Source organism: Mus pahari, chromosome X (assembly GCF_900095145.1).
Source record: "Mus pahari chromosome X, PAHARI_EIJ_v1.1, whole genome shotgun sequence".
NCBI classification, from domain to species: Eukaryota; Metazoa; Chordata; class Mammalia; order Rodentia; family Muridae; genus Mus; species Mus pahari.
Window position 1 is genome coordinate 81,532,740 of NC_034613.1, and position 9,203 is coordinate 81,541,942.

The 9,203-nt window shown below is 43.2% G+C and overlaps 2 pseudogenes; both read right to left on the reverse strand.

Moving 5' to 3' along the window:
* Positions 1-5,812: 5,812 nt before the first annotated feature.
* On the reverse strand, positions 5,813-7,273 carry LOC110314409 (annotated as a pseudogene).
* An 889-nt stretch (positions 7,274-8,162) lies between these two features.
* LOC110314410 lies at positions 8,163-8,996 on the reverse strand (annotated as a pseudogene).
* Between the last annotated feature and the right edge of the window lie 207 nt (positions 8,997-9,203).

Genomic DNA, 9,203 nt, shown 5'->3' on the forward strand with positions numbered 1-9,203 from the left:
ATATATAGTATATAATCATATATATTATTAATATATATATATATTTAAAGCTTAGCAAGTTCATTGAAATGAGAATTCATTTTTTAAAAATTTTTTGTTGTTCTGGGAATTAGAACTATGGATTCACACATGATAAGCTATCATTAAGCAACATTACTGCTATGCCAATCTAGATATGTATTAGATATGTATTAAATTCCACTAGCACCATAGAAAGTTAGTAGTATAAGTTACTCACTTTTAGAATATTACAGGGATGATTTAACAGGTGAAATATTAAGGCACTAAATATTATAAGTAAAACAAACATTATATAATTAAAATTATGTAAAATGTTATGTTGATTTGAATTTGAAATAGTTGGTTATATCCATAGACTATTGTATATAAACCTCTTGGGAACCATAAAACAATAACCTAGAGAAGATCATGTACACATGCATACAAACAAATTAAAACAATCTTATATATGCCACTATGGAAATCCTCAAATCATAAAACAGGAAAAAAAGAAAAGTTATGCAAAGCAATCAGAAAACAAATAATAAAATGACAGTAATGTATAGTTACCTATCAATAATTACTTTAAATACTGATATATTAAAATTTTCAATCAATAGACATAAGGTGACTGTGACGGTTAATTTTAATTGTCAAGTTGACACAATCTAAAATCACCTGAGATAAGGACCTCTGGGAATGTATTAAGTGATTATAGGTAATTATGCTGATGTGAGAAGGCCCACTCACTGGAGGTGGTATCATTCTCTAGAAAGAAGATTTGAACTATATAAGAGTGGAGAAAGCAAGCTGAGTATTGGCGTGTATGCATCCACTGCTGTCTGTTCATAATTTTGAATGTGATATGACCAACTCCTTCAATCTCTTGTCATAGGTTCTGCTGTGACTTCCTTGCTATAGGGAGAAAACTAAGAGAGTGGTTGAATACATTTTTTAAAACTCAATTCAAGTAATTATTTGATTCACATTGCCTTAGTACATATACTAAAAGTACAGGGATGAGGATGGATATTTCATTCAAATATAAATCATAAGTGAACAGGCATAGCTATACTTTATTGAAACAAAATATATGCAGATACATTATAAATCAATGAAAATAACATTGCATAATGACAGGTGGATCAATTCATCAAGGGAATACAATAGTTGGGGATATATATACTGGTCCAACATAGAACCACCTAAATATATACAGCAGATGTTAAAAGAACTGAATGGATAGAGATAACCCTATAGAATCCTCTAAAATATGTTTAGTATACAAAGAGTTGAACACTTTTAAACCACACTATCTTCAATGAGTACAACATCCAGAAAGAAAATTAATGAAACATAGTACTGCAGCCATATACCTGTAGTATAGAGCAGGTATAGACAAAATATACCTAGTAGAAATAGGTACTCTATCAAGATATTATCATCTCAGAATATGCCTATAAGACATTTAAGAAATATAACATTCTAAAAAATGTTTAGCTTATTAAGCATATGTAAATTTTGTTCTGCATAACAATTGTGTAATGAATTTAAAGCTAAGAATATACTCAGTGGTGAAAATTTGAAAGTTATCTTCTAAACTCAGGGGAAAGCAAGTATCTATACTTCCACTATTTCTCTTCAACATAATACAGGATATCTTTGCTAGAGTACTCATCCCAAAGACATACAAAGGATCCAAAGAAGAAAGAAATTATTCAATATGTTGCTGTTTATTGGCAAGGTCTTAAATAGAGATAACCCTATAGAATCCTCTAAAAGATGTTTTAATTAATAAGTGAATTTAGTAAACTTAAAGGCTATATAAAATTTAGTAGCAACAATAATCTTTTTGAAACCTAAATCCAGAATACATCCAATTACAATAATATTATTGTTTGAATATGAAATGTCTACCCAAGTCTAATGTGCTGGAGGTCTTGTTTGTTAATTTTTAGGCCTTTGAGACATAATTAGATCCGAAGAGCTCTAGCTAACTTAACCCCTTGATAACTTACAACAGTAGGTGATGGAAAGGAGGTGGTGGGATCTAGTTAGAGAAAATAGATCACAGGGACATATCTTGAAAGGATGTTTGTAGTGACAATTTTGGAATTTTGATTTCTTTGAAAAACACAGAAGGTAGGGTGAGTTGTTGGTTGTGGTTGGTGATAGTTAAGTATGCACCAAGAGGAAACTGTAGGCTTAAATTATTTCAAAGACTACTTTTAATATGGGTTCTTAAATGCTTTAACCTCTCTTCTAGTCCACCACCCACCAGAGGTAGTGGGAAAAGAAAGGTTATTAGGATGTGGGGGAAGTGGACCCGTTTAGAAATTGTTTTTTGAGCCAGGCAATGGTGGCACATGCCTTTAATCCCAGCACTTGGGAGGCAGAGGCAGGCAGATTTCTGAGTTCAAGGCCAGCCTGTTCTACAGAGTGAGTTCCAGAACAGCCAGAGCTACACAGAGAAACCCTGTCTCGAAAAACTAAAAGAGAAAAAAATAAAGAAAAAAGAAAGAAAGAAATTGTTTTTTGAAGCAAGTCCCATATGCTTTGTCAGGAAATCAGCATTTCAGTTCACAGGATTCAGCAGCAGCAGCTCAATCCACTTGCAAAGACTTGACAAGTATACCAGCAGTCCAATTCAGTAGTGTTGGAATAGCAAGCATAAATAAACAGCAGTGTCCTAGCAGAAACAGCCAGGCCTCAGAAGAATTGGAATGAACTAGCAGGAGGGACCAGGACCAGCAGGGACACTAGGATAAGTTCTTGGCTGTGCTCTTTCAGGGAAAATGGGAGACCAAGAAGCACTGTAAAGGTAGCTACAAGTGAGCCCCCATTACTTTCCATTGACTCCTATTTATACTCCTTCCAATCATCATGTGTCCTCCACAGGTCTTGCCTCACCACATGTCTAAGCCACCAGAATATCACCAGAAGGTAGGTGTGTGTGTGTGTGTGTGTGTGTGTGTGTGTGTGTGTGTGTGCGCGCGCGCACGCGCGCGCGCGCATGCACAATTCTCCCTATGGAGTTATGACAAATGGAGCTCACAAATCAATCTAAGGTGAACCAGTGCATATACGTCATTAGGGAAGAATTCATCATGCATCCTTTCCAGTGTCTACTTTAGCGAAACATCCTTTCACCTGTATTGGCATCAGGAAAACAGTCCTTCAAGGGTCTGCCCCAGCAAAACACCATTCCCACACAACTGAATTTCCAAAGAAACCATAAGATTCCACTTCAGAGAAACAGTTCAAATGTTCAACATTCTTAGCCACCACGGAAATTCAAATTAAAGCTACTCTGAGAATTCATTTTACCAGAATGATCAAGATTGATTTAAAAAGAAAAATGACAGTATGTACTGGCAAGGTAGTAGTGAAAGGGGAAATTTATTCAGTGCTGGAGATGATATAAAAATGTAGTAGTTTGAATAAGAGTGACTTTCATGGGCTCGTATGTTTGAATACTTGTTTCCCATTTGGTGGAACTTTAGCGGGAGGAATAGCCTTATTGGAGGAGGTGTTACTGAGAGCAGGCTTTGAGGTCCCTAGAGCCCACACCATTTCCAGTTAACTCTCCCTGGTTCGTTCTTGTGTCCCAAGATGTGAATTCTCAGATGTTACCACACTCCTAGCCATAATAGTGATGGACCCTCCAAAACTGTAAGCCCCAAATAAACTCTTTCTTCTATAAGTTGTCTTTATCATGGTTTCTTATCACAGAAATAGTAAACAAACCAAGGCAATGTGTGTATGTGTGTGTGTGTGTGTGTGTGTGTGTGTGTATCAAAATATGAATCTTCTATAAGAATTTATATCAGTAAATTATGTGTGATGTCTTAGTCAGGGTTTCTATTCCTGCACAAACATGATGAAGAAGCAAGTTTGGGAGGAAAGGGTTTATTCAACTTACACTTCCACACTGCTGTTCATCACCTAAGGAAGTCAGGACTCAAGGTCAGTAAGTAGGAGCAGATGCAGAAGGAATGGAGGGATGTTACTTACTAGCTTGCTTCTCCTGGCTTGCTCAGCTTGCTTTCTTATAAGACCCAAGACTACCAGCCCAGAGATGGCACCACCCACAAGGGGCCCTTCCCCCTTGATNNCTAGTTGAGAAAATGCCTTAAAGCTGGATCTCATGAAGGCATTTCCTCAACTGAAACTCCTTTCTCTGTGATAACTCCAGCCTGTGTCAAGTTGACACACAAAACCAGCCAGTACATGTGAGAAACAATAAAATGAATTTATTTATTTTCTAAAAATAAAATACAACAAAATATTTAATGGGCAAATTCATATTAGCAAATATGAAACTGCCACTGAAAGGGGGAACGGGACAGAGATCATGGGTTGAGAGTCAGGAAGACTAAAGAGAACCAACTACTTAAGAAACCAGGATGCTCACAGTCAGCTATTGGATGGAACACAGGGCCCCCAATGGAGGAGCTAGAGAAAGTACCCAAGGAGCTGAAGGGGGCTGCAACCCTNTAGGTGGAACAACAATATGAACTAACCAGTACCCCCTGAGCTTGTGTCTCTAGCTGCATATGTAGCAGAAGATGGCCTAGTCGGCCATCATTGGGAAGGTCTTGCAAACTTTATATGCCCCAGGGGAATGCCAGGGCTAAGAAGTGGGAGTGGGTGGGCAGGGGAGCAGGGGCGGGGGGAGGGTATAGGGAACTTTTGGGATAGCATTTGAAATGTAAATGAGGAAAATATACAATAAAAAACATTTAAAAAAAACCAGGGTGGCATGGAAGGAGTTACAGAGACAAAGTTTGGAGCTGAGACAAAAATATGGACCATCCAGAGACTACCCCACCCAGGGGTCCATCCCGTAATCAGCCTCCAAATGCAGACACTATTGCACATGCCAGCAAGATTTTGCTGACAGGAGCCTGACATAGCTCTCTCTTGTGAGGCTATGCCAGTGCCTGGCAAACACAGAAGTGGATGCTCACAGTCATCTATAGGATGGAACACAGGGGCCCCAATGGAGGAGCTAGAGAAAGTACCCAAGGAGCTGAAGGGGTCTGCAACCCTATAGGTTGAACAACAATATGAACTAACCAGTACCCCCAGAGCTCGTGTCTCTAGCTACATATGTAGCAGAAGATGGCCTAGTCAGCCATCATTGGGAAGAGAGGCCCCTTGGTCTTACAAACTTTATATGCCCCAGTACAGGGGAACACCAGGGCCAAAAGTGGGAGTGGGTGGGGAGGGGAGGCAGGGAGGGTATAAGGGACTTTTGGGATAGCATTTGAAATGTAAATGAAGTAAATACCTAATAAAAAATTGGAAAAAAAAAAGAAAGCAGGGTGGAGAACAGGACCAGAAGCCAGAGGACTGGAGCTGTGGTCCTGCAAATGGAGAGGGCAGGGCCCTGAGGGCCAGACAACAAAATTCAAAATCATTTGGCCATAAAATATAAACACCCTATGTTCCTACCATAGGGGAAGAGAGGAGGAAAGGGGTATAAGGGATATGAAGAGGCTGTGTGGGAAGGGGCTTTGGAGGTCCTACCTGCCCTGCTGTACACACAGTCCCCATCCCAACCCGTTCCCTCTGTGTCTGTTTGGGTGCATGTGTCTGTGTGGGGCTGTGTGCACTTGCCCAGTCCCCTTCCTGCCCTAGCCCCCCACTCTCCACCCCCAATTCCCCTTAACTGCTCCCGTTCCAGTTGCTGTCGTCTGTCATCCGGCTGCCACTCCTCTGCCCATTTTCTTCAGGGGGGGAAATGAGGAGGGGGCATGTGGGGGGAAAGTCCCCAGCCAGCTCTGCCCCCATCCTCCCCCAGCCACCTCTAACAGAAGTCCCGACGGTGGTAAGAGTCAGGGTCACAGTATTTGGTGACCACCACTCTGTTGGAGAACTTGCGGCCGGTTAGACCCTGCATGGCTTTCTGGCAGTCAAACACAGAAATGAACTCCACAAAGATCTTTCCACAGCCAGGTACCTCGATGCCGTCCACTGGGCGGGGCATTTCAATGGATTTGACCAGTCCATACTTGCTGCACTCGTCTCGTACATCTTCTAAAATCTCTTCATACTCCTCATCGTCCAGTAGCTCCTCGGGCAGCACCATGTTCATGAGGCACAGGACCTCAGTTGGGTGACCACCCATCTGCACCTGAGAGCTCCTCAGGCTGGGCACTTGAAGGGTCACAGGTGTCTGATTGATGGTGCTCAGAGTGGTATTTCTGGCTCCCACACTTGCCCTCTGGACAAGCAGCTTCTTGTCCCCTAGCTGCATCCTATTCAGCCCCGCAATGGCCTGATCGGTGACACTGATGTCCACGTACTCACAGAAGGCATAGCCCTTGGAGAGCCCTGTGGTACTGTCCTTGACCAAGTTGAAGGCCTTGAGAATCCCAACGGATGTCAGCAGCTCTTTTACCTGGTCATCATTTAGGTAGTTGGGCAAACCCCCAATGAACAGCTTGTGGTCAGAGTCTGGGACTATAGTGGATACAACTCCAGGCACATAAACAGAGGGGCTCTCTGGAACACCAGGCTGTGGCTGGTAGTCATGAGGCCTTCGAATCTTCAATGACTGGCCCTGGAAGATGATGCCATCAAAGGCCAAGGCCTGAGTCGTCTCATCCACTGACCGGAACTCCAAAAAAGCAAAATTCTTCTCTTGATTTACCTGCACAGCCAAGACTGGGTTGCCAGGGGCCTGAGTCAAGCCCCTCAAATGCATCTGGATGTTGAAGAAGTCCAGCATAGACTCCTCAGTGATGCCAAAAGGGATGGTGCCCACGTAGAGACGTCTGGCTTGTCTGGTCATCTGGCTCCCAAACACAGGCACTGGCATTGGGGTCACAGCCAGACCACCAGGAGTTATGGTCGGGAGAAGGGCAGTGGTTGGAATCTGACCGGCAGCTTGCATGGCCTTGTACTGCATTGGGGTAACGTGCTCAAAGCCAGGCGGTGGCACGTCCCAGTATTTATGCACCTTCTTCTTCCTCTTCTCATGGCGGGGAGAACGAATCAATCCACCATGCTCCTCTTTAGTGCCTCTGGTCAAACGTTTGCTTCGTCGGTGTCCTCTCCTATCGCGAGAGTCACCGCGCTTGTCCCGGTGGCGCCGATCTCGGCTCCGGCCCCTGCGCTTTCGATCTCGGCTTCGAGAGCGACTGTGACTACGCTTACGGTGCCGGTTCTCCTTGTCCCGTTCTTGTTTGTTCTCCTTGAGCTGCTGCTCAAACTTGTGGAAGTCCGACATGCTTAGGCAGCCGCGTAGGGCCCTGTGTAACTCTCGCCTAGCCTCCCCTCCCCTCGCTTCGCCTCGCCTCCCCTCGCCTCGCCTCGCCTCGCCTTGCCTCCCCTCGCCTCACCTCACCTCGCCACCTGCCCGCTCCGCCTACTTCCGCTGCTGACTTCGGCCACTTCCGCCGCTGACTTCGGCCACTTCCGCTGCTGGCTTCGGCTACTTTCGCCGCTTCGGCTACTTTCGCCGCTTGGCTACTTTCGCCGCTGACTTCGGCTACTTCTGCCTCTGGCTTCGGCTACTTCTGCCTCTGGCTTCGGCTACTTCTGCCTCTGGCTTCGGCTACTTCTGCCGCTGGCTTCGGCTACTTCCAGCCTCCCCGTGATTTTATTTTTAAAGAAAATAAAAGTAGGGAAATATGAGTCTTTAAATATGTAAGATTCATTGCTTCAAATAGTATTTAATACTTTAATTTTTTATTAAACTTTTCAATACATTATAATTTGATCATAATCTTTCCCCTCCCCTAACTCCTCCAAGATCCTTCACGCACTCTCTACTCACCTACCTTAGTCAGCTCTATTGCAGTGTAAGAGACACCATGACTAAGGCAACTGTGATAGGAGAAAACTAAATGGGGTTTCTTACAGTTTCAGATGCTGGAGTAGTAGCAGAGAACTAGATACTAATCTGTTGGCAGAAAGAAATTCTGGGCTTGGTATCAACATTTTTAGTTTTTATTTTTTAAAGAAAAGGAAATTTTATTAGTGGTTTTATTTTTCATTACATACATTTGTATGTGGACATTTGCATGTGTCTGTTGAGGCCAGAAGAGGACACTGTATTCCTGGAATTGGAGTTACAGGTGGGTGCTAGGAATCAAACTTAGGTCCTCTGCAAGAGCCTTACTTTTTAAACTGATGAGTTCTCTCTCCAACCCCTAAGGAAGAAATTCCTCCCAATTTATCATGCTTAGAGAAGACACAGTGTAAGAAAATGAGTACTTTACATTTCTTTTTAATAAAACAAACTTGTGCCACAGCTCCAATATATGACCCACACATCGGTCTTTCCACAGGGGAACAGTTTCCTCCCTGATGCCCTCTTTGGTCACGATGCAGATCTTGAGGGCATCTCCAGTATACACATCCCTCTCAGCTGCAGAAATGAAGACATCTTTCACCAGCCTCGTGGCTCTGTCCAGAGTCAGGGGGACATACTCCACATTCTCCATATTTTTGAAACCAATGTGGTTGTCGAGCAGAAGCTGTAGCATGGCACTTGCTGAATCTCCTGCCTTGAAAGAGTCTCTCTGGTAAGAGCCCACTGGGTCAAAGCTGTACACAGTTCCCTTTCCTTCATCGTCAAGTCCTCCAATGATGATGTAAACATAGTAAGGCAAGAAGCGCAGTGAGTACAGGATGCGGCAATAGACAACATTGCGGCAATTGCCCCCATTGTCATGGCCTTGTTTTTGGAGTGCTTGTACATCTTTACTCTTGCTTCAATAATCTTTGTCAAAGTGAGATTATCTTCATGAAAACCTCTGCAGCCAATTACTGTTTTGTCTGTTAGTTTGTAACATTTGGGGGCTATCTCTGGTATAAATTGAAAATCCTTCACTCAACTGAGTGTCTGAAACAACGATGGAAAAATCTTCTCTAGCAATTGTCAATACAGTACCTCTGTTAAAGGCATAAGGTGAAAAGCGCAGCTGCACAGGTTCCATACCCAGCTCTCGGTCCCCATCCCAGTAAGTGGCAGTAGAAAGCATCGCGCCTAACTCCTGCTGTCGTTATCAACTTTTTAAAACCCAAAGCCCACAGTCAGTGACTTACTTCCTCCAACAAGGTCACACCTCTTAAATCCTTCTAATTCCTCAAATAGTGCTATTCCCTGATGACTAAGCATTCAGATATATGAGCCTACGGGGACCATTCTTATTTGAGCCAACATGCCATCCAAATTCATGTTCTTTGTC